This window comes from Saccostrea echinata, unplaced genomic scaffold, assembly GCF_033153115.1.
Source record: "Saccostrea echinata isolate AGI-Se365-2 ecotype Australia unplaced genomic scaffold, CSIRO_AGI_Sech_v1 ptg000062l, whole genome shotgun sequence".
Lineage (NCBI taxonomy): Eukaryota > Metazoa > Mollusca > Bivalvia > Ostreida > Ostreidae > Saccostrea > Saccostrea echinata.
In genome coordinates this window covers 7,724,882-7,751,711 of record NW_026889811.1, presented here as the reverse complement: position 1 = coordinate 7,751,711, position 26,830 = coordinate 7,724,882, and positions in this window count along the sequence as shown.

The window sequence follows — 26,830 nt, the reverse complement described above, 5'->3', positions numbered from 1 at the left end:
CATGATTGGTCTTTTAGAAACCTCACACTAATTGGAAAAGTCACAATTGGTACAAGTCTTTCTTTTTTAACTTTTTACAGTTCTTCCCGACCCACCCCCAGATATTTTAAAGAAACGTCAAAATATGTTTTTTGAATTCATATAGGAAGGCGAACCAGACAAGATCAAACGTACAGTTCTATATAAATCAAGAGAAAACATCTAGCATCCTTCTGTCTAGCTTTGAAAATATCATGGGTCAAGAAATTTCTTGACCCTAATATTCACTCCCAATGGAAACTCTTGCTCTTAGACGCAACACAAAAATTTGGTAATGAAAAAAATTATTTTAGATAGAAACCATTTCAAACAAAGTTAATCCATTCAGGAAAAGTGTATTGAGAGCTTCTGGAAAGATTGGTCAAATCACTACCACAGCCCTTTGTGAAATCGTAAGTCAAACACTATAGCTTATTAATGATATCAGAGTAGGGGAAAATACGCGTTTAAACGAAAATGGATAGCCAATGATATTTTTTCGTTAATGACTTAATCAAGGAAAATGCAATTTAATGAATTTCAACCAATTTAAATTACATACAATATAAACACAAATTTCGTGAAATATAACGCACTATTATCAGCAATCCCTAAACATTAGAGAAACTGATTTAACATCACCGAACGTTGAATTAAATTAAAAGTGAAAATATTTTGATACTTAAAAAAAATATGAAAGTTACAAAACACTTTTATAAGAGGTTTATTGAAAAGATCGCAGAGTCCCCTTCAATGTCTTTACTAAAATTGGAGGAAAAACTTTCAATACATATTCATGAAAATCAGTGCAAAGACCCTTTTTCGTTACCCTATTTATTAACAGAGAACACAAAGCTTCGATTCTTTCAGTTCAAGCTTTTACATCAAATATTTTGTTACAAACAGCAAACTTATAGAATGTAAATTAGCTGAAACAGAACATTGTTCTTAAAAAAATGCGTTATTTAAGATGGAAAAGGTTCAATTTAATTATTGCATTTTATTCAGAATTTTAAGACATCAGTTTCAGCTTGCTCACTACATAGTCTTAAAGCAGTAAGATGATTCATTTCTGGAATATTTCAATTCATCCTTGAGCATACACCAACGAAGAAGATTATTGAGTGGTAGCTTCTTCTCTGATAAAATAATTTGACTATATACTGGAGAATTAAGTTTGAGTTTAAAAAATACGCCGTACAGAATATAAAAATAAATTTGTTGTAAAATACTTTTTAGTGATATATATATTTTTTTTATCATGATGCATCGACCTAAAGTATCAGAGCACTTTAAATATATTGGGTTTTAAGATAGGCATACAAATGATTCATTTGCGAATAATTTCTCCATTGTCGAAATAATTGAAACCACAATAACCACAATAAACAGTCTTTTTTCTGGTCTATAAATGATTACGTTTATGTTTCGGAATGAGGTCAGATAATTATAAATAAGTCATGTCATTAGTGCAAGCCTTCTCCTAATCCGAAAATAGAACTTAGTCTTTCAAGGTATCATAAAGAAGATTTGTGATTTATGTTATCTATAGAATCTATCATAGATAAAGAATACAGTATTGTTTTAATTCATATTAATGATCAATATCTGGAATACTTAAATCATCCTAATTATGATTTATATCATTGAGCACATGGCACTGAATTGTAAGGTGGCCTCTTTTCGGGCTTAAATATATGAAAGTTCACTGGAGAAAGTTATTTCTTTCATATACCTTATCCAGTATTACGAAAAAATAAGAGTGCAGAACATCTATTTACAACAATATACAATGTTCATCGAAATGTGCCGATCAAAAGTATGCACACATTATGAACACATTGAGTGTTAAACGTAAAGACAGATGAATGATCCACTTCTGGAATAGTTCTGTCCAACTTCCAAAGACTTGAAAGTCTTTGAAATAAAATTTGTTCTAGGTTATAACTGATCGCGTTTATATTTCAGAATGAGTTGAGATGTCACCAGGATAAATCACTTTCTTATCATCCTTGAGCCAAGGAAATGACTTAAACTATTTTAGAGGTATTTTGTATTACACAAAAAATTACTTCATTTTAAAATTGTAACCATTTTAAATGAAACTTTTGACAAAGTTTAATACTAGTAGTTTCAATTCTGATAAAGGTCAAGAAAACCATTTCCAAAGTGGATCATCCTTAGACTTATGTACGTGAACGTCTCAATATGAAAAATATTCGGATGCAGCTGAAGGAAGAATATAGTACAGAATCAGCTTTTCAGGTTTCACTGAAAGCTTCAAGAGCATAAATATATCATATGTAAAAGTACATTGAGGAATGTTAATTCTTTCATCTACACCTTTCCAGTATTACGAAAAAATAAGAGTGCAGAACATCTATTCATAACAATATGCAATGTTTATTTCATCGAAATGTGTCGACCAAAAGTATGCACACATTATGAACACATTGAGTATTAAACGTAAAGACAGACAAATGATCCACTTCTGGAATAGTTCTGAACAACTTCCAAAGAGTTGAAAGTACATGTTATAAAATTTGTCATAGGTTAAAACTGATCGCGTTTATATTTCAGAATGAGTTGAGATGTCACCAGGATAAATCACTTTCTTATCATCCTTGAACCAAGGAAATGACTTAAACAATTTCAGTGGTATTTTGTATTAAACACAAAATTACTTCATTTTAAAATTGTAACCATTTTAAATGAAACTTTTGACAAAGTTTAATACTAATAGTTTCCATTCTGATAAAGGTTAAGAAAACCATTTCCAAAGTGGATCATCCTTGGACTTATGTACGTGAACGTCTCAATATGAAAAATATTCGGATGCAGCTGAAGGAAGAATAAAGTACAGAATCAGTTTTTCAGGTTTCACTGAAAGCTTCAAGAGCATTAATATATCATATATGAAAGTACATTGAGGAATGTTAATTCTTTCATATACCCTGTCCAGTATTACCAAAAAATAAGAGTGCGGAACATCTATTCATAACAATATGCAATGTTTATTTCATCGAAATGTGTCGACCAAAAGTATGAACACATAATGAACACATTAAACGTAAAGACAGACAAATGATCCACTTCTGGAATAGTTCTGTCCAACTTCCAAAGACTTGAAATTACATGTAATAAAATTTGTCATAGATTATATTTGATCGCGTTAAATTTTTAGAATGAGTTGAAATGTCACCTGGATATATTACTTCTACGTGATCCTTGAGCTTAGGAAAGGCCATCAAGAATTTTAGTTGTCTTTTGTATTACACAAAAAATTAATTCATTCTAAAATTGTAACCCTTTCAGATGAAACTTTTGACAAAAGTATGCACACAATATGAACACATTGAGTATTAAACGAAAAGACGGACAAATGATCCACTTCTGGAATAGTTCTGAACAACTTCCAAAGACTTGAAACTACATGTAATAAAATTTGTCATAGGTTAGAACTGATCGCGTTTATATTTCAGAATGAGTTGAGATGTCACCAGGATAAATCACTTTCTTATCATCCTTGAGCCAAGGAAATGACTTAAACAATTTTAGTAGTATTTTGTATTCAACACAAAATTACTTCATTTTAAAATTTTAACCATTTTAGATGAAACTTTTGACAAAGTTTAATCCTAATAGTTTCCATTTTGATAAAGATCAAGAAAACCATTTCCAAAGTGGATCATCCTTGGACTTTTGTACGTGAACGTCTCAATATGAAAAATATTCGGATGCAGCTGAAGGAAGAATAAAGTACAGAATCAGTTTTTCAGGTTTCACTGAAAGCTTCAAGAGCATTAATATATCATATATGAAAGTACATTGAGGAATGTTAATTCTTTCATATACCCTTTCCAGTATTACCAAAAAATAAGAGTGCGGAACATCTATTCATAACAATATGCAATGTTTATTTCATCGAAATGTGTCGACCAAAAGTATGCACACATTATGAACACATTAAACGTAAAGACAGACAAATGATCCACTTCTGGAATAGTTCTGTCCAACTTCCAAAGACTTGAAACTACATGTAATAAAATTTGTCATAGGTTAGAACTGATCGCGTTTATATATTAGAATGGGTTGAGATGTCACCAGGATAAATCACTTTCACCTGATCCTTGAGATTAGGAAAGGACTTCAAGAATTTTAGTTGTCTTTTGTATTACACAAAAAATTACTTCATTTTAAAATTGTAACCCTTTTAGATGAAATTTTTGACAAAAGTATGCACACAATATGAACACATTGAGTGTTAAACGTAAAGACAGACAAATGATCCACTTCTGGAATAGTTCTGTCCAACTTCCAAAGACTTGAAACTACATGTAATAAAATTTGTCATAGGTTAGAACTGATCGCGTTTATATTTTAGAATGGGTTGAGATGTCACCAGGATAAATCACTTTCACCTGATCCTTGCGATTAGGAATGGACTTTAGAAATTTTAGTGGTCTTTTGTATTACACAAAAAATGAATTCATTTTAATGTTGTAACCCTTTCAGATGAAACTTTTGACAAAAGTATGCACACAATATGAACACATTGAGTGTTAAACGTAAAGACAGACAAATGATCCACTTCTGGAATAGTTCTGTCCAACTTCCAAAGACTTGAAATTACATGTAATAAAATTTGTCATAGATTACATTTGATCGCGTTAAATTTTTAGAATGAGTTGAAATGTCACCTGGATAAATTACTTCTACGTGATCCTTGAGCTTAGGAAAGGCCATCAAGAATTTTAGTTGTCTTTTGTATTACACAAAAAATTAATTCATTCTAAAATTGTAACCCTTTCAGATGAAACTTTTGACAAAAGTATGCACACAATATGAACACTTTGAGTATTAAACGTAAAGACGGACAAATGATCCACTTCTGGAATAGTTCTGAACAACTTCCAAAGACTTGAAACTACATGTAATAAAATTTGTCATAGGTTAGAACTGATCGCGTTTATATTTCAGAATGAGTTGAGATGTCACCAGGATAAATCACTTTCTTATCATCCTTGAGCCAAGGAAATGACTTAAACAATTTTAGTAGTATTTTGTATTCAACACAAAATTACTTCATTTTAAAATTTTAACCATTTTAGATGAAACTTTTGACAAAGTTTAATACTAATAGTTTCCATTTTGATAAAGATCAAGAAAACCATTTCCAAAGTGGATCATCCTTGGACTTTTGTACGTGAACGTCTCAATATGAAAAATATTCGGATGCAGCTGAAGGAAGAATAAAGTACAGAATCAGTTTTTCAGGTTTCACTGAAAGCTTCAAGAGCATTAATATATCATATATGAAAGTACATTGAGGAATGTTAATTCTTTCATATACCCTGTCCAGTATTACCAAAAAATAAGAGTGCGGAACATCCATTCATAACAATATGCAATGTTTATTTCATCGAAATGTGTCGACCAAAAGTATGCACACATTATGAACACATTAAACGTAAAGACAGACAAATGATCCACTTCTGGAATAGTTCTGTCCAACTTCCAAAGACTTGAAACTACATGTAATAAAATTTGTCATAGGTTAGAACTGATCGCGTTTATATATTAGAATGGGTTGAGATGTCACCAGGATAAATCACTTTCACCTGATCCTTGAGATTAGGAAAGGACTTCAAGAATTTTAGTTGTCTTTTGTATTACACAAAAAATTACTTCATTTTAAAATTGTAACCCTTTTAGATGAAATTTTTGACAAAAGTATGCACACAATATGAACACATTGAGTGTTAAACGTAAAGACAGACAAATGATCCACTTCTGGAATAGTTCTGTCCAACTTCCAAAGACTTGAAACGACATGTAATAAAATTTGTCATAGGTTAGAACTGATCGCGTTTATATGTTAGAATGGGTTGAGATGTCACCAGGATAAATCACTTTCACCTGATCCTTGCGATTAGGAAAGGACTTTAGGAATTTTAGTGGTCTTTTGTATTACACAAAAAAATGAATTCATTTTAATGTTGTAACCCTTTCAGATGAAACTTTTGACAAAAGTATGCACACAATATGAACACATTGAGTGTTAAACGTAAAGACAGACAAATGATCCACTTCTGGAATAGTTCTGTCCAACTTCCGAAGACTTGAAACTACATGTAATAAAATTTGTCATAGGTTAGAACTGATCGCGTTTATATTTTAGAATGGGTTGAGATGTCACCAGGATAAATCACTTTCACCTGATCCTTGCGATTAGGAATGGACTTTAGAAATTTTAGTGGTCTTTTGTATTACACAAAAAATGAATTCATTTTAATGTTGTAACCCTTTCAGATGAAACTTTTGACAAAAGTATGCACACAATATGAACACATTGAGTGTTAAACGTAAAGACAGACAAATGATCCACTTCTGGAATAGTTCTGTCCAACTTCCAAAGACTTGAAATTACATGTAATAAAATTTGTCATAGATTATATTTGATCGCGTTAAATTTTTAGAATGAGTTGAAATGTCACCTGGATAAATTACTTCTACGTGATCCTTGAGCTTAGGAAAGGCCATCAAGAATTTTAGTTGTCTTTTGTATTACACAAAAAATTAATTCATTCTAAAATTGTAACCCTTTCAGATGAAACTTTTGACAAAAGTATGCACACAATATGAACACTTTGAGTATTAAACGTAAAGACAGACAAATGATCCACTTCTGGAATAGTTCTGAACAACTTCCAAAGACTTGAAACTACATGTAATAAAATTTGTCATAGGTTAGAACTGATCGCGTTTATATTTCAGAATGAGTTGAGATGTCACCAGGATAAATCACTTTCTTATCATCCTTGAGCCAAGGAAATGACTTAAACAATTTTAGTAGTATTTTGTATTCAACACAAAATTACTTCATTTTAAAATTTTAACCATTTTAGATGAAACTTTTGACAAAGTTTAATACTAATAGTTTCCATTTTGATAAAGATCAAGAAAACCATTTCCAAAGTGGATCATCCTTGGACTTTTGTACGTGAACGTCTCAATATGAAAAATATTCGGATGCAGCTGAAGGAAGAATAAAGTATAGAATCAGTTTTTCAGGTTTCACTGAAAGCTTCAAGAGCATTAATATATCACATATGAAAGTACATTGAGGAATGTTAATTCTTTCATATACCCTGTCCAGTATTACCAAAAAATAAGAGTGCGGAACATCCATTCATAACAATATGCAATGTTTATTTCATCGAAATGTGTCGACCAAAAGTATGCACACATTATGAACACATTAAACGTAAAGACAGACAAATGATCCACTTCTGGAATAGTTCTGTCCAACTTCCAAAGACTTGAAACTACATGTAATAAAATTTGTCATAGGTTAGAACTGATCGCGTTTATATATTAGAATGGGTTGAGATGTCACCAGGATAAATCACTTTCACCTGATCCTTGAGATTAGGAAAGGACTTCAAGAATTTTAGTTGTCTTTTGTATTACACAAAAAATTACTTCATTTTAAAATTGTAACCCTTTTAGATGAAATTTTTGACAAAAGTATGCACACAATATGAACACATTGAGTGTTAAACGTAAAGACAGACAAATGATCCACTTCTGGAATAGTTCTGTCCAACTTCCAAAGACTTGAAACGACATGTAATAAAATTTGTCATAGGTTAGAACTGATCGCGTTTATATGTTAGAATGGGTTGAGATGTCACCAGGATAAATCACTTTCACCTGATCCTTGCGATTAGGAAAGGACTTTAGGAATTTTAGTGGTCTTTTGTATTACACAAAAAAATGAATTCATTTTAATGTTGTAACCCTTTCAGATGAAACTTTTGACAAAAGTATGCACACAATATGAACACATTGAGTGTTAAACGTAAAGACAGACAAATGATCCACTTCTGGAATAGTTCTGTCCAACTTCCGAAGACTTGAAACTACATGTAATAAAATTTGTCATAGGTTAGAACTGATCGCGTTTATATTTTAGAATGGGTTGAGATGTCACCAGGATAAATCACTTTCACCTGATCCTTGCGATTAGGAATGGACTTTAGAAATTTTAGTGGTCTTTTGTATTACACAAAAAATGAATTCATTTTAATGTTGTAACCCTTTCAGATGAAACTTTTGACAAAAGTATGCACACAATATGAACACATTGAGTGTTAAACGTAAAGACAGACAAATGATCCACTTCTGGAATAGTTCTGTCCAACTTCCAAAGACTTGAAATTACATGTAATAAAATTTGTCATAGATTATATTTGATCGCGTTTATATTTTAGAATGAGTTGAAATGTCACCAGGATAAGTCACTTCTACGTGATCCTTGAGCTTAGGAAAGGCCATCAAGAATTTTAGTTGTCTTTTGTATTACACAAGAAATTAATTCATTTTAAAATTGTAACCCTTTCATATGAAACTTTTGACAAAAGTATGCACACAATATGAACACATTGAGTGTAAAGACAGACAAATGATCCACTTCTGGAATAGTTCTGTCCAACTTCCGAAGACTTGAAAGTACATGTTATAAAATTTGTCATAGGTTAGAACTGATCGCGTTTATATTTCAGAATGAGTTGACATGTCACCAGGATAAATCACTTTCTTATCATCCTTGATCCAAGGAAATGACTCAAACAATTTTAGTAGTATTTTGTATTAAACAAAAAATTACTTTATTTTAAAATTGTAACCATTTTAAATGAAACTTTTGACAAAGTATAATAATAATATTTTCAATTTTGATAAAGATTAAGAAAACTATTTCCAAAGTGGATCATCCTTAGACCTGTGTACGTGAACGTCTTAATATGAAAAATATTCGGATCCAACTGAAGGAAGAATAAAGTACAGAATCAGTTTTTCATGTTTCACTGAAAGCTTCAAGAGCGTAATTATATCATGTATGAAAGTACATTGAGGAATGTTAATTCTTTCATATACCCTTTCCAGTATTACGAAAAAATAAGAGTGCAGAAGATCTATTCATAACAATATGCAATGTTTATTTCATCGAAATGTGTCGACCAAAAGTATGAACACGTTATGAACACATTGAGTAGTAATCGTAAAGACAGACAAATGATCCACTTCTGGAATAGTTCTGTCCAACTTCCAAAGACTTGAAACTACATGTAATAAAATTTGTCATAGGTTAGAACTGATTGCGTTTATATTTTAGAATGGGTTGAGATTTCACCAGGATAAATCACTTTCACCTGTTCCTTGAGATTAGGAAAGGACTTCAAGAATTTAAGTGGTATTTTGTATTACAGAAAAATTACTTCATTTTAAAATTGTAACGATTATAGATGAAACTTTTGACAAAAGTATGCACACAATATGAACACATTGAGTGTTAAACGTAAAGACAGACGAATGATTCACTTCTGGAATAGTTCTGTCCAACTTCCAAAGACTTGAAACTACATGTAATAAAATTTGTCATAGATTATATCTGATCGCGTTTATGTTTTAGAATGAGTTGAGATGTCACCAGGATAAATCACTTTCTCATGATCCTTGAGCTTTTGAGAGGACATAAACAATTTTAATGGTCATTTCTATAAAACAGAATATTACTTCATTTTTAAAATTGTAACGATTTTAGATGAAACTTTTGACAAAGTTTAATACTAGTAGTTTCAATTTTGATTAAGATCAAGAAAACTTTTCCGAAAGTGGATCATCTGTAGACTTTTAAAGTCACAATATGCAAAATACACGGATCAAGCTGAAGGAAGTATATAGTACATAATCTGTTGTTCAGGTTTCATTGAAAGCTTCAAGAGCATGAGTATATCATTTATTGTAGATATAAATTTATCCTACTTTATTTAAGACGGAAACGATTCAATTTAATCATTGCATTATATTGGGAATTTAAAGGCATATCATTATCAATTACCTCACTGCATAGTCTTAAGGCATTAAGATGATACATTTCTGAAATATTTCAATTCATCCTTGAGTGCACACCAATGAAGAATATTTTTGAATGGTAGCTTCTTTTTTGATAAATTATATAATCGTTTACCAAAGAATATACTTTTTTTTTAAATACCTGTACAAATTTTAAAAATAAATTTGCTGACCATTACTTATAAACGATACGTATATATCTTTTCTGTATCATGATGTATCGACCAAAAGTATCCAAACATTTTAAACTTATTGGATGTTAAGGTTAAAGGTATACAAATGATCCATATTGAAAAAGTTTTTTTTTACAATTGTTGTATTAGTTGGAACCACAATTAATATAAATTGTTATACGCTTTAATTGATCACATTTATTTTTCGGAATAAGGTCAGATGACTAAAAATAGATCACTTCCATAGTACAAGCCTTCTCCTAATCAGCAAATAGGCCTTTGTCTTTAAAGGTATCATGAAGAAGATGATTAGATTCTATACAGAATCTATCAATAACATAGCGTACTGTTTACTAGTAGATTCAAATATTACAAAAATCAAGAAAAGTACTCCAAAAGTGGATCATCTTTAAACTTTTGCACATTACAGTCATGATACGCAAAATATTCGATCCAGCTGAAGGAAGCATTAAGTACAGAATCTGTTGTTCAGCCTTCAATGAAAGCTTCAATAGCATGAGAATATCATTTAATGAAGATATATATTCAACCTACTTTAGTTAAGATGAATAAGGTTCAATTTAATCATTGCATTTTAGTAGGAATTTGAATTCTTATTATTTTCAGTTTGCTCTCTATGTAGTTTTAGGGCATTAAGATTATTCGCTTCTGGAATATTTCAATTCATCTTTGAACGCAAAAAACTAAAAAAAAAAAGAAAAGATAATTGAATGGCAGTTTCTTCTCTGATCAAATGAAATGACCGTGTCCTGGATAATATAGTTTGAATTTTTTTAAAATTCTCTGTACATATTTAAAAAACAAATTTGTGGTAAATTACTTATAATCGATATGTATCTTTTTCATATGATGTATCGAACAAAAGTATCCAAACATTTTAAACATATTGGGTGGAAAGCTTAAAGGCACACAAATGATCCATTTTGGAAGTTTCTCCATTGTCGAAATAGTTGAACCCACAATTAACAGAAATTGTTATACGCTATAATTGATCATGTTTATGTTTGGGAATAAGATCAAATGATTTAAAATAGGTCATTTCCATAACACAAGCCTTCTCCTAATCTGCAAATAAAACTAAGTCGTTCAAAGTATCATTAAAAAGCAGATGATTAGCGGCCATGTAGAATATATTATATACAAAGTATACTGCATTCTTTTAATTCATAAAATACTCCCTTTCTGGAATACTTAAAATCATCCTTATTGTGTTTTATATCATTTAGCACATGACACTGAATTGTAAGGTAACTTCTTCTCTGATTTAAAGATATGAAAGATCACGGGAGAACTTAACTCTTTCATACACCCTGTCCAGCATCACGAAAAAAAAGATTACATAATATCTATTTATAACAATATGCAACGTTTATTTTATGAAGAAGTATCGACCAAAATTATCCAAGCATTCTTAGCATATTTAGTGTTAAACGTAAAGACAAACAAATGATCCATTTTTGGAATATTTTTCTCCAACTTCGAAGGACTTTGAATATACATGTAATTAAATTTGTCATAGGTTATAAATAATTCCGTTTATAGTTTATGGTTATAGTTTAGAATGAGGTGAGATGTTACCAGAACCAATCACTTTCACATGATTTCGTCGGCTTAGGAGAGGACTTAAACAATTTTGGTGACCTTTTGTATCAAACAAACAATTACTTCATTTCAAAATTGTAATGTTTCCAGACAAGGAGTCAATTTTGACAAAGATCAAGAAAAGTACTCCAAAAGTGGATCATCTGTAGATTTTAACATTAAAGTTATGATATGCAAAATACTCGGATCCAGCTGAAAGAAGTATTAAGTACAGCATCTGTTGTACAGGTTTCAATAAAAGCTTCAAGAGCATGAGTATATCATATAGTAATAATAATTATAATAAATAATTTCTGTAGCGTCCTATATTATAAAACTATCACCCTAAGGCGCTTTACATAGAATGTTCATAAAACATTGCGTAGATTACTTTGAAAACAAAATTAGCCTAATATTGAAACTATTGTAAAAAAAATTTAAAAAATACGGTTGATTAAAAATCTAGCAGTAAAAATATTTTTAAAAATCACAAGATAGATAAATCTTAAAAATTAATCAAAAGCTTATTTATAAAATAGGTCTTCAGTTGTCTTTTAAAACCCTGATTGGATTTGGCTTGTCGAATGCGCACCGGAAGGCTGTTCCACAGATGGGCAGCGGCATAGTTAAACTATCTTTCGCCATACGTTCCGGTACGCATCCTCGGTAAATTGAGTTGCAGACTTCCGTCCGATCGTAGAGTACGGTTAGTTTTACGGATAGTAGTCAGTTCCTTTTAGTATATTGGAGCAAATCCATACACTGCTAGGTAGGTGTATAGGAGGATTTTATGTTTAGGACGGAATTCTACTGGAGCCAGTGTAGGTCTGCGAGAATCGGAGTGATGTGATCTTTTTTTTATTTTTTGTAATAAGTCGAGTTGCAGTGTTCTGGATTTTTGATTTTTTTTTTTTTTTGTAATCTTTCCACAGAACTTTTGTGAACGCCAATAATGATCTTAATCAAAACTGACTCTGCTAGTATTTAAATTTGTCAAAAGTTTCATCTGGAAAAGTTACAATTTTAAAATAAAGTAATTTTTTGTTTAATATAAAAGGCAACTAAAATTGTTAAAGTCCTCTCCTATGCTCAAGGATCACAAAAAAGTGATTTATTCTGGTGACATCTCAACTCATTCTAAAATATAAACTCGATAAGTTATAACCTATGACAAGTTTTATTACATGTAGTTTCAAGTCTTTCGAAGTTGGAGAAAACTATTCCGAAAGTGGATCATTTGTCTGTCTTTACGTTTTACACTCAATATGTTGAAAATGCTTGCATAATTTAGGTTGATACTTTTTGATGAAATGATAAGGTAAGATGATTAAATCTACGTCACTTCCATAGTATATGCCATCTCCTAATCCTCAAATAGGCCTTTGTCTTACAATGTATTGTAAAGAAGATGATGATTAGATTCCATATAGAATCTATCACAGATAAATAATGTGTCTTATTCATAAAAAATGATCCATTTCTGGAATACTTAAAATCATCCTAACTATGTTTTTTTTTTTTTTTTTTTTTTCTCATTTAGCACATGGCACAGAATTGTAAGGTACCTTCTTCTCTGACATATAGATGTGAAAGTGAACTGGAGAAAGTGAATTTTTTTCATATACCCTGTAAGTTTTTAGGTCACCTGTGTCACTCAGGTGACCTATTGCTATCTTTTTTGCCTGTCGTCGTGCGTCGTCCGTCGTCCCTCGTGTGTCGTTCATTAACATTTGAACTTTTTCAATATCTTCTCTGGAACTGCTAAAGCAATTCTAAAAAAAAATTGACATTTAGCATCTATGGGTAAAGAGGAACATAAATTGTGAATTTCATAATCTACCCCGCTGAGGCCTGAGGAGTGGCCCTAAAACCACCAAAATTAATGCAATCTTTAAAAATCTTGTTCCTTACTCATGAACATCAAGAAGTCAAACTGTGGGCATGCGCGGGTATGTTAAGTCTACATCCAGAGATATCCTACTTGCCTTTACAATATCACGTCATTGTAAGCTGTATGACGTGAACTTTAGAAATAATGATTTCTTAATATCTATATTTAAAGTTTAATTTCAGGTCCAAGAAATAAATGGAATCATTCAAAACATAATATAAACTAAATCTTGTCGTTTTGGGGTGGCATAAATAGCTAAGTACTTAGCACGGGGGTTAAATACCAAACCCATGACGTCATAACTATTGATCAAATATTTGCCGAGTAAAATTAAACGTGACGAGAATTCATGTAAACAAATATATGAAATGGGAGATTTTAAGCATATACCATGAATGTTATGTGTGATTCATAAGGAATTAAAGATTAAGAATCAGGTACGCTGATATATTCTTATCATGTTTTTTTTATAATGAACACAGGCAGTGCTTTGAAATCCCGATCAGCCTTTCCTCTGTCGTTCTATAACAACAAAGATGCAAAAGTTCAACACTACGCCGCGTACTTTGAAACATAATTTTTGTTTGTATCGAAAGCTTGTATTCTATAGTACATGGAAAGTGCTGCTAGAATCGTGTGGTTAACATGAATTGATAACAATTCCTTGATCGTATGTATAAAATGTAAAAAAAAATTTGGTAAGGTTTCATGCAAAACTTTGGAATATTTTTTTCTGCGTCGGGAGAATAGGATTCTAGCAGCACTTTTCATGGCCCAGTGATGTTTTTTACACAATTATTTTCACTAAAGACATGAATTCTCTCCGGGGTAGTGTTGAACTTCTCACTTTTTCATTAAGACAACTTTTCTATTTATAGACGTCACCTTATGACGTCGTAGTGGAGTGCTTCTTTTAGCCTAAGACTTAATGACGTCTATACAAATGGATAATTATAGTGAATGTTTTATCTATGGCTTTTCCGATTTATCAATGTTACATTTTACGAAAAAAAAGTCTAAATTCGCCGAAATATGATATGGGTACTGCCTTAACATACCTGTGTGATTTTAATAACCATTGAGCTCTCTATCAAAATTGTGAAATTCATGACCCCGGGGACAGGGATTCTGATGCTAGGGTGGGGCTAAACAGATAATATAGTGAATGTGCATTATTTCTTTAAAAATCTTCTTTTCTTCTCCTGGGTATCATACAAACTAACGTAATACCTAGTTATGATGAGCAATGGTGCCTCTTCCCAAATTGGGAATTTCATGATCCCTGGGTCAGGGGTTATTGTGTTAGGACAGGGGTCTATGGATTATTTATTAGTGAAAATGCATCACTGAAATTCTTTGAAAATCTTCTCTGCTCCTGTATACTATTTTAAAAAACTAAGTGCATAGTTATGATAAGCAAGAATGCATCTTCAAGAATTACGAAATTCATGACCCCAGGGTTGGAGTTTCTGGTGAAAGGGTGGGGCTCTATTGATTAAATAGTGAAAAGCATAAATTCTTTGAAAATATTCTTTTCTGCATCTGGTTATATATAAAGCAAAGAGACTAAGTGTATAATTATGATGAGGAAGAATGCTTCTTCCTGAAACGTGAGTTTTATGGCCCCTAGGTCAGATGTTCTGGTGTAAGGATGGGACCTTATTGATAATATTGTGAAAATGCATTAATTCTATTAAATAAATCTGTTTGATCCTTAGTGTTGAGAAAATAAACAAAGTGCATACCTATGATAAACAAGGGTGTTTCTTACAAAATATTTTAAAACTTAAGGTTCTAGGATCAGTGGTTCCGGTTTTTCGAGAGGGGGGGGGGGTATATTGATAATATAGTAAAAATATATTAATTCTTTGAAAATAGTTTGATGAAGAGGGTACTTCTTCCACATTTGTGAATTTCATGACCCTGGGTCATGGGTTCTGTTGTTGTGGTAGAGCTGTGTTGAATTTGTAGTAAAAATGCAGTATTTCTTATTTGCTCTTGGACATATCGGAGGCAAACAAAGTAAACGCAGCTATGTTAAGGCTACCCGAAGCTTTAAAATGCGCTCAAAACATAATATTTCATTGCGAGGTCGGTTTTTTATTTTAATTTATAAGTATTGTACTTCAGTACTTCCAATTTATATAGAAGGTTCCCTTGGCTATATATTAACATATTTGTTATGAGATCAAATGGCTTTGTTGATCACTTGACGGTCATTTATAATTGATTGACGTGTTTCATATAAATCTCTTCGGCGCAGCTGATTAACACAATATTTATTAACATTCTCTTATGTAAATAAACTCATCGTATCTTTGTGTATCGATCCGAAATGTGCTTGCGAAAAGTCATATTATTACTTGGGTACAAAAAATTTCGCGGGATTTCAACTTACCTACAAATCTGAGGGTATTTCCCACATAATATCGTAATTTGTATTGAAACAAAGCCATCACAAATTTTTCCCAAGCAAAATTCAGTTAGAGAACAACCTCTTCTTACAAAGAGCTATATACGGTAAGGGCGTATTCCTGCCCCCATAATAGTCAAATTTTGAAAATATCTTGAAATGAGAAAAAGTGCATATATTGTATAAAATAATCCAAATTAAGACAATATATTATGAAATTGGAATATTTAGTTGGCATTTCTTGTCTCTGTGACGTCACAAACTATTTGGATTTCCGTTATTTCTAAAATAGAGGCCAAAATGCACAGAGTTTGTTCAATTTTGACTAAAGTATTTATAGAGCGCAAGCTTGCTCAGGTACCATATTCACATATTTCATTGATATTATCATTCTACACATTATCTCAAAAGATCTAGTCTGAGCAGACCTGCGCTCGATAATTTCCAATCAAAATACCGACGTAAAATACGCTATTTTCTCTCAAAATCATTGCAATTTGGAATTTACGTCATTTTATTGACGTCATATCTAACTAATGATGTCATAGTTGATAAAAATATTTAATGCTATGAAGTCTGCAAATATCCACCTGGTTTAGAACATAATTAAAGATTTCTCCATCAAAGTTTTATTTTGGGGGCAGATACTGGCCACTACAGAATATAGTCCTTTCCACAAAAAAATCTCAGATTAATCCTCATTAATCACCTGCGCCAGATCTTTTATACACACAAAATAAATTCTACCTTCAACCACGGGTATAAAACAGAGTACATTTCAAAAGTATATTTCTTTCGTAAGCATTGTGAACATGCTGAATTTCAGTCAAGGGTACGTAAGCGATGTATTTTTAAAATATTCGCACCTATAAGATTTCAAAAAAATTTAACGATCCGTGAATTTTGCAAAAGCTATCTAGCATTTTACATGCAGTTTGAAATTGAGTGTAAAGTTCATGACACTCTCCCCGTCATTACACCTCAAGTTGGCAGTGACTTGACGTCATTTTCGATTATGACGTCATATTTTGGTAGTTCAAGGAAGTGAAGGCACAGAGTGCACTCTGATATTCTATGAGAAGCCTTAACCTACATGCGAAAGTTTCAATAAGCAAGGGTATTTTTACCAGATTTGTAAACATCTGAACCATTGGTCAAGTGTTCTGGTCCTGACCCGGGCTCTATTAATTTGTATTGTACTGATAGAAGTTATTCCCCTTTGCCATTCACTTTCATTATTAATCATTGTAAATAATGTATTTGAAAGGTTAATAGAATTAGAGAATCATGCAAGAATTTTTAGCTAATTTAAGCGAAGTTGGTGGGAGCTTATCCCTAACAAAAAAAATGCTATAGTTAAATTTAGTTTACTATAGTTAACTATAGTTAACTAAAGTAAATCAAAGTGTCAAAGTTATCACTATAGAAAATCAAAGTTTTAAAAGTGATCACTATAATTCTTTTTATTTTTAAGTGTATTACTTTATAAATTAAATGAATAAAATTATTACTTTTGAATTCTTTGTTTCCATAGTAACGTATGTTAGTTGATATCCCAAACATGCTTATCATGCATTGAAGACACCAGACCTTCAACTTTTGAAAAAGTCATTGCCACTTGTTTGCATTGTTCAAACGATCACTTTGGGTCTCTGAACATGTTGAAAAAACGCCATTTTTCAACCTTTAGGACATGTTGCCATGGTAACCATGACACGTACCAACTAATTTTTGCCTGGTATGAGTTTATAGTATCAAAGACTTTGATCATGGAGATTTTGGAGAAATTCTGAGACTATGCGTACCACAGCTCCTATATAAAATTTCAAGTCATTACAGAGAATGGCTCTTAATTTTTTTTTGAGCAGGTTAAAGTTTTTGGAGCAGGACTCATTTCCAAGCAACCATAAGCCCTATGTTAATCAAACTTGCAGAGAAGATACAGCTAAGGATGCACATTACGAGGCTTGCTTCGGTTGCTGGATATGACCTACATTTTTTGGATGAGTGACAAGGTTAAAGTTTTTGGAGCAGGTCTCATTTCCAAGTAACTAAAAGGCCTATGTTGATCAAACTTGCATTGAAAATACATCAAAGGATGCACAATACTGGACTTGCTTCTGATGCTGACCAGGTTAAGGTTTTTGGAGCATTTTTAAATAACTGTATGCCCTCTATTGACCAAATTTGCATAGGTGGTACATCTAAGGATGCACACTACTAGACTTGCTTCGGATGTTGTCTCTGACCTACATTTTTTCGGATGAGTGACCAGGTAAAAGTTTTTGTAGCAGATCTTATTTCCAAGTAACTATAAGCCCTTTGTTGACCAAACTTGCATGGATGATACATCTAACGATACACACTACCAGGCTTGATTCGGATGCTGGATCTTACTTTCTTTTTTGTATGAGTGACCAGGTAAATATTTTGAAGCAGGTCTCATTTCCAAGTAACTATAAGTCCTATGTTGATTAAAACTGCATGAATGATACATCTAAGGATGCACAATAATGGACTTGCTTCGAATGCTAGTTACATTTTACTGATGAGTGACCAGGTTAAAGTTTTTGGTGCAGATCTCATTTTTTAATAGCTATAAGCCCTATGTTGACCAAAATTGCATGGATAATACACTACTGGACTTGCTTCGGATGCTGGATCTGACCTACATTTTCTGGATGAGTGACCAAGGTAAAGCTTTTTGAGCAGGTCCATTAAGAAGAAACTATAAAGCCTATCTGGACCAAACGTGCATAGATGATGTATTACGGGATGAACACGTTCATATTTGCTTCAGATGCAGGATTTGACTAAAATTAATCTGGATAGGTGACTAGTTTAAAGTTTTAGGTAAGTCCTTTCCAAATTAACTGCAAGTCCTGTCAGACCAAATTGCATAAATGTTGCATCTAGGGATGTACACTAATAGATTACTGTATAGGGGAAAAATAACTCGCGGTGTAAATATTCGCTATATTCACGGTGTTGATAAATCCGTGAATTCAAGAAACAGTGAATAAGTATTCAATAAACTTTTTTTGGAATTATGAGTATAGACTAGGATAGGTAAATTTACGTACAGTAGTCATTCTGTAATTACGATTGGTACTTAATTGTCATTCAATTATTTTAATTATTACGCTTTACTTAACTTAAATCAGCAGATAATGACCTTTATTTATTGTTGAAAAGTTGTTTTAATAGCCAACACTTCATGTTTGATCAATCAAAGCACGTGGATCGTGGGTATTGATTACTGATTACCACGCGTATTAGTATTTCCCGACATTTTTGTTTAAAAAAATTAAGTTACTTAAAGGTAAACATTCGTTAAGGTGAGCTCTGTAATCTCTGATTACCTATGTTTATTGTATAACGCAATAAGTACTTTCATGGTTTTAATGGTCAGGTAGACTTGTAAATAATAGATAAATATATATGAGAAAAAAAGACCAAGAGAGGCTAATGTGAGAGGTTTTAATATGGGGTTAAAATAGTATAGAAGCAATGATAGTTAATTGTTTATAGTTTGTTAATAGTCTGCATGGTGATGGTTATAAATGGGGTAGAGAATAGAACTTACGTATGAGTTGTTTCTGCATACTAGACAAATTATTTCGTTGATCCAGATCATGATGTTTCTCTTGCTTTTCGGCAACAAAATTTTATCTATCAGTTCTCTTTTTACATGTATACTCTATCGGATCCTGAACTGTCTACAGATTTTTCCGTTTTTTCCTCCGGTCATGACAAGGAGCACACAGCGGGTGTGACCGATCGGCAGGGTATACTCACTCCTCCATGGCACCTGATCCCACCTCTAAAATTTGAGGTCCGTTTTTGCTCTGCTCCAAATTTGTATTGTTTCATTGGACTTTCGAGATTGAATACTTTTCGATATCTTCTAATTTCATCCTCTAATTGTTGTATTATTCTCAGGTGAACGTTATGGCTCTTGGGCCTCTTGTTTTTTTAAAAAAAAAAACAAAGATTGCAGGACTCCTATTTGCGGATTAGGAGAAGGCTTGTACTATTGAAGTGACCTATTTTTAATCTCCGAAATATAAACGTGATCAGTAACCTTACTCCGAAATATAAACGTGATCAGTTATAGCGAATTAATGCATGTTTGTTAATTGTGGTTTCAACAATTTCGACAATGGAGAAAACTATTCCAGAATGGATCATTTGTATGCCTTTAAGCTTAACACCTCATTTGTTTAAAATGCTAGGATACTTTTGGTCGATACATCATGATAAAAACGATACTTGTCGTTAAAAAGTAATATACTGCAAATTTCTTTTTAAAATCTGCACAGCGTACGTATTTTAAAAAAATCAAAAATTTTCCAGTATACGGTCATATCATTTTATCAGAGAAGAAACTACCATTTAATAATCTTTTTCATTGGTGTGTGCTAAACTATGAATTTAAATATTCCAGAAATGGATCATCTTAATGCCTCAAGACTATATAGACAGTTCGATGATTCTGTATCTATACATGTTTTACTTAGTACTTGATTTTGTTTTTGGACATAAGTGATAATTATCATACACAACACTGTTGATGTATTATACAAATATAGCCTTTTGATGAGGTCCATCTGCATATCGACTTCACATATCGACCAAGCACGAAGTGCTCGGTCGGTATGCTTTACTGTGAAGTCGATATATCCATGCATTGATTAAAGGAAATTAAAGGGCTACATTTTATTTATTTTTTTTAGAAAGATTGACAAGACAAAATCTTATATCTTCTACATAGATCGAATTAAAGTTACCTGTTTAATGTCACTGTGTTACCTTTAAATACGTATAGAGTATTGTAGGGAATATACTAATAAACAATTACATTTGTAATTTGTTTTATTTTTTTTTTTAATCAATGCATGAAAAATATATGAATATATCTTATTTGCTTTAACATAAAGTAGATCAATGTTTAAGCCATTGTTATCTCTTACAGTGTAACAATTATTACATCACATCACAGGAACTGAAATATCTGCACATGACGTGGTAAGACCTCTAATTAGTAGAGCCGAGGCTCTATTTCAAAACTTAAGTCAATGTTTTGAAATAGTTGAAAAATTCAACTAAGAGTTTTTACCACATGTGCATTCACTTCAATATTTATGCAAGGGGTGTTGTCTTGGAACGCATGGGGAACACATTCGAGGTTCTTTTTCTGCTTGCCAGAGAAGCCAGAGAAATTGCCTGATAATGTTTATACAGCATAAAAACCCTGCCTAGGGCAATAGGACAGGTCATATTTAATATTATTGCTACTTCAACATGTACAAAAAAAAATATTCATGTATTTGTCCTTCAAAATTTTTGGAAATAAAACTAAGTAATTGATATGTATTTAATTACATTCTTCAAAGTAATTGAGAGTAATTAATTACATTTGTTAAAATCAATGTAATTGTAATTGCAAGTAATTGACACAATTGACATGCGATGTCAAAATCATGCTGGAATTCTAGCAAAATGAAGACAACGAAAATTCTTCGAAGTGTCAGTAAAATATTATTTTATATTTTTTTAATAATTTTATTTTCCTCGGTTGATGCATTAACTATCTTTCAATATTTTTAATCACATGCATTTGTGATTATTTAAATGCCTCTATATCGTTTTAAAAAATGTCTGAGTCTCTAGTTTAATAAATCTCCCATGATTGTTTCGGTATAATGAAACAGTTATGGAATGGGTAATCGGAAAATATCAAATCTATGGTTCCCCTCGTCAGGAAACTATTTCCCTCGCCGGCTTCGCCGCCTCGGGAAATAGTTTCCTCCCTTGGGGAACTGTAACGAAGTGTTTTTGGTCGGTTTCTATAGTGATAGTTTCTGAAAATAGATGACCAAGATGAAATACATTTCTACGATTTTTATTCTTGGTGTTCCAGCATAAAGTGACGCGCTGGGTACCCGACGTAGAAATTGACTTGGTCAGGGTGAAGGACACAAAGGGGATTAATTAGAAAAAACATTGAGTTAACTGTTACATTTTCCTATCAAGGGCCTCTTTAAAAAAAGATAGGCACAAAGGCGAGAGGACAAAGACAGGTAATCCGATGGGCTGACACTAATTGAGACAATCCAAGATCAAAACGAACTTCTTAATTGAATTGCGTAATACTGCGTAAAGGTATTTTTGGTAAATAATAGTAGATGTACTCATGACAGCCAAAAAGTGATTATATTTGAGAAACGTCTTAATTTTCTTACTGTTAGATACAAAGTTCAAATAGCCATTGTCTGTAATTAAATAGAAGATGGGGGAAAACATGTGACAGGAAAATAAGTGAACCAAATAATGCAATTTGAAATGAGATAATAAAAATTAATGAATTGAATTTCAAAATAATTATTAAAATATTAAGAATAACGAAAATTTATCAGATAGGTCAATTTGACCTTATGATAGAACCATAAATTTGCTGTTTCCTTCATAACCATTCCATAACTGTATTCTGATAGAGACTGTCATTTTTAATTTCGTTTAGAAAATGTTTAAAAATATACATTTTCAATATACACATATGATCGCCACCTCCATTCAGTACTTTCAGTACTTTGAATCTAAACAATTATCTTGACCTCGTGACCTACAGGAAGTCAGGCGTTGAGAGATATGGATTCAATGCGCCTTTTAGTCCAGTTCTTTTTTGGTGTCGGTTACCTTCTCATTGTTTTGAAAAATCTCATCTATGAAAGAATATATTCTCTATATTCACTATATTTTTTGTCGCTATTCCACAACTGGATCATCTGTCTGTCATTAAGGATAAACAGTAATCATAAGCAACAGAAACAGCATCTGAATGCTAAGATATATGCTGTAGTGCTTGGACATTGATGTATTAGCTTTTGTGAGAAATCATATTTCCTGAAATAATACTCTTTCTTTAATAACAAAATTCTTATTTTCTTTCCAACGTTTGCAGTAGCTTACAAGTAAGTTTTGCTTATATCTTATTATTGCTCTAGCTGACATTGAGAGTTATTCAATTAACAGAACCATTTTATGTTTTCAAAATGTCCCTGACATCCTTCAACGTGCCCCAAAAGAAAATCTTATAGAATTTCAGAGAACATTTCCTCAATATATACATTGCTCGAGGTCACTATTCCAAAACTGGATCACCTTGATGTCATGGTGATTAAAAACATTCATGTGCAATCTAACCAAAATTCAACTCCTCATCAAGGGATGATTTTAACACCCTAACACCAAGGGGTCATGACGTAGCTTAACTTGAATCCACACATGCTGGGGCTGCTTCAATGTCATTATAACTAACATGACTTATAGTTCTGCAGAAGAAGTAAATATGAATAAGGTAAAAATTGCACCTTGAATTAAGCCTTTTCTCTAACCCGAGGATCCATAATAAAAAGAAAAAAATGAATCCACACAACTAGGGAATGTATCCATATGTAACGTGATTTAGTCTGGTCCTACAATTTTTCAAAAGAATTAAAATAAAAAAATCTTTTATTTCCTTTCAAACTATTGTCCCCTTTGTGGCCCTATCCTAATCCACGAAACCCACCTTATCCCCAGGGGCCCTGATTTCTGCACTACCTGGGATGTTCTTTTATAATATCACGAACCATTGCAATCTTTATGTTGTTCTTGAGAAGAAGATTAAAAAAAACTTTATTTTTTCCAGTGTAAACAAATGATCCCCTGTTGTTCCCCAGGGGCCATGATTTCAACAAACTTTAATCTGCATTGATTTGAACAAACTTGAATTTACACTATAGTGAAAATTTAATGGCATCTTTTAAAAATCTTCTGAAGAAGAACCACTAAGCCAGAAGAGGTGAAACTTAGATGAAAGTTTCATTACATAGTGTGAATTCAAGTTTGTTCAAATCATGACCCCTGGGGATAGGGTGGAGCCACATTAAAGGATGATAGTTTTACATGAGAATGTATAGGAAAAAATGAAAGAACAGCAGGGCCATGATAAATGAAATTTTAGATACGCAAGCATCCCCAGAAGTTCTTTCAAACGCTTTTACTAAATTCGGCAAGTGAAAAAGAATATTTATGTTTACCCTTCGGCAAAAAGAAATAAATCTTCGGATGAAAAATGTAGTGTAATTCATAAATTGTTCCTTAGATGTTTGGAGATGGGGGTGCAGCCGACCCCCCTGTAAAAACAACTATTGAGGCTAAATATGTGGTTACATTTTGCTCTTAAAATCGATAGATTTCATGAGCCTTAATGTGGCCCCCAGTCCCTCTGCCTCTGAAATATTTTTTAAGCTTCCCCTTCAATCCTGCAAATTCCTGGATCCGCCCTGGTCACTACTATGTAGCAGTTAAAACAGGAAAACAATTTAAAAGGAGATTGTACTTAACATTCGAAAATGCGTACTAGGTAGGTTTGAAAATATTCAAATTATTTATTAAGTTCAAAACAATCAAATGAGAGAATTGTGGTGTTATTGATCTATGGTATATTATCAAATATCTTGTCATATCCATACTTGATGCAATAAACTATTAAGCTTACAGGCGCAGATTCGGGCGGTGCACAGGAACGCCCCTCCCCACACCACCACCATCCTCCATAAACCAAATATAAAGTTTTCACTGTCATACATTGATAAAAAGAGGTAAAATTACATTTATATGTCAAAATAAGCTTTACATATTGTTAATTAACAGGAGTTTACGGGGCTTTGCCGGCTGGGGACCTCGGCAGTACCCCAACCCGGCTAGCCATCTAATAGCTTCTTCTCTGGAACTGCTGAGCCATTTTCAACCAAATCTGGCATAAAGCATATATGGCTAAAGGTGAACAATTTCTTAGAATGTAAAGACAGAGAAACTGATGATCTGATAACCCTCTCAGAGAGTTACCCCACTTTGCTGAACATATATATATTTCCCGAAAATCCGCACTTATGTGGGAATTTTACGGCATGTCAAATTGCTGTAAATTTGACCCTAAATAATGAAAGTTTCATTTTAATTTGTTCAAATTAAGTTTATTTAAGCCAAAAACAATAAATACTATGTGTGTGTATATATATACATATATATATATATATATATATATATATACTTTATTTAAGCACACAGGGTCTGAGAAATTGATTACATTATTTGTTTCTTTGTGTTTCCTTTGTGCAATGGTGCGTTCACACAAGGAAAGGGAGAGAGAAAGGGAGATCTGCACCCCTGGGGCCAGTTTCATTAAAAGTCGTAAGTTTTGGACCTAACTTTCTATATTTAACAAAAACGTGCAGCAAGGGTCATACTAAACAATAAAGTTTTTCAAACACCATCTAATGTCATGTTTTCACAACTTACATGTAACTGCATACCTCTATCAGATTACTTCATTTGTCTGTAGAGAAGTCAATTTATAGTTTATAATTCATAAAGTTTTACATGGACTTATGTGAGATATTACTTATTAGCCAGAGGCAAACAAGAAATTCTAATTTAAATCTATTGTATGTACCCAAGGCAAAAACTGAGTATTTTAATAGATCTTTCAGTGTATATGCATGTGGAATACTATAATGAATGAAATTTCTAGACATCCAACTAGTGTAATGTGTTTTAAGAGAAATCTTCGAGATTATTAGAGATTATTCATATTACACATGATGACTGTTAATTAGCACAAAGGCATATATAGAGATTATCCATTTGTGGAATATACATGTATATTTGTATAGTTATGTTGAACATTGTGAGGATTGAAAATACATGCATAAAAATTTGCTAAAAGTTTCATAATAATATGAGATAAGTGTTACAATATAACACAAAAGGCAACTAAAGAAGTATAAGTCCTCTTCTAATCTAGAATAATCCTTAGATACAAAAACAGTACTGGAGGTTACACCGGATGGTCATTAAAGAAGATGATATGATTTGAGAGAGAATGCAATGTAAATAAATATAGAAGGAAGAAGGGAGAAGAAATTAATTGCCCCCTTAATGCAAAAAAATAATAATGAAAGTTTTTTGACAGAAAAAGAAGAAACTTTTTGGCAAGGGAGACCCCTGCGCCATGACATTTAGGTACTGGAGGATCAAGCCCCCTATGCTTATTCTGTACGTGCCACGTACATTAACATTTCTTGATACAGAGTATATATGGGTACAGTGGTTCATATTTTTTTCTATGAATTTCCTCCTCCCCTCCCCCCTTTTAGATGAGCATTCTTTAAAATTTCTGGCCATCGAACAGATATTACGAAGTATTTCTAATTAAAGAACTGCACAATTATAAATGTGCAATTTTACACATGAAAACACAAGCCAAGTTTTAACACCAAATTCTGGTTTTAAACCCGACGCAACGAGTTTCAGAGGATATAACGTTTTTGACCCATCCATCAGTCAGCTAGTCAGTCCTGTTATTGTCAGTACAACTCCTCTGAAAATGCTCAACAGAATTTCATGAAACTTTGTAGTTAATAAGGAAATAATGTGCATATCCGCAGGCAATGTTGATTCCATTTTTTTCTGGGAGTTTTACCCCTTTTGAACTTAGAAAATTACACCTTTCTCAAAATTATTTGGGCTTATTACTTTGTACAACTGGATAAAAAATACAGTATATCAAATCAAATATTTTATTGGCACAAACACAATTTCAGTTATTGGTAAAGGCCCATACAGAACATAGTAAAAAGCATGATAATACAGTAGAACACAACTAGAATACAAATAATTTGTGTAACAAATAATGTAGTGTACTCATCAGATACTAAATAATTCGTAACAATGTAGTTACTCATTAGATAGAAAGTTCTATCGTTA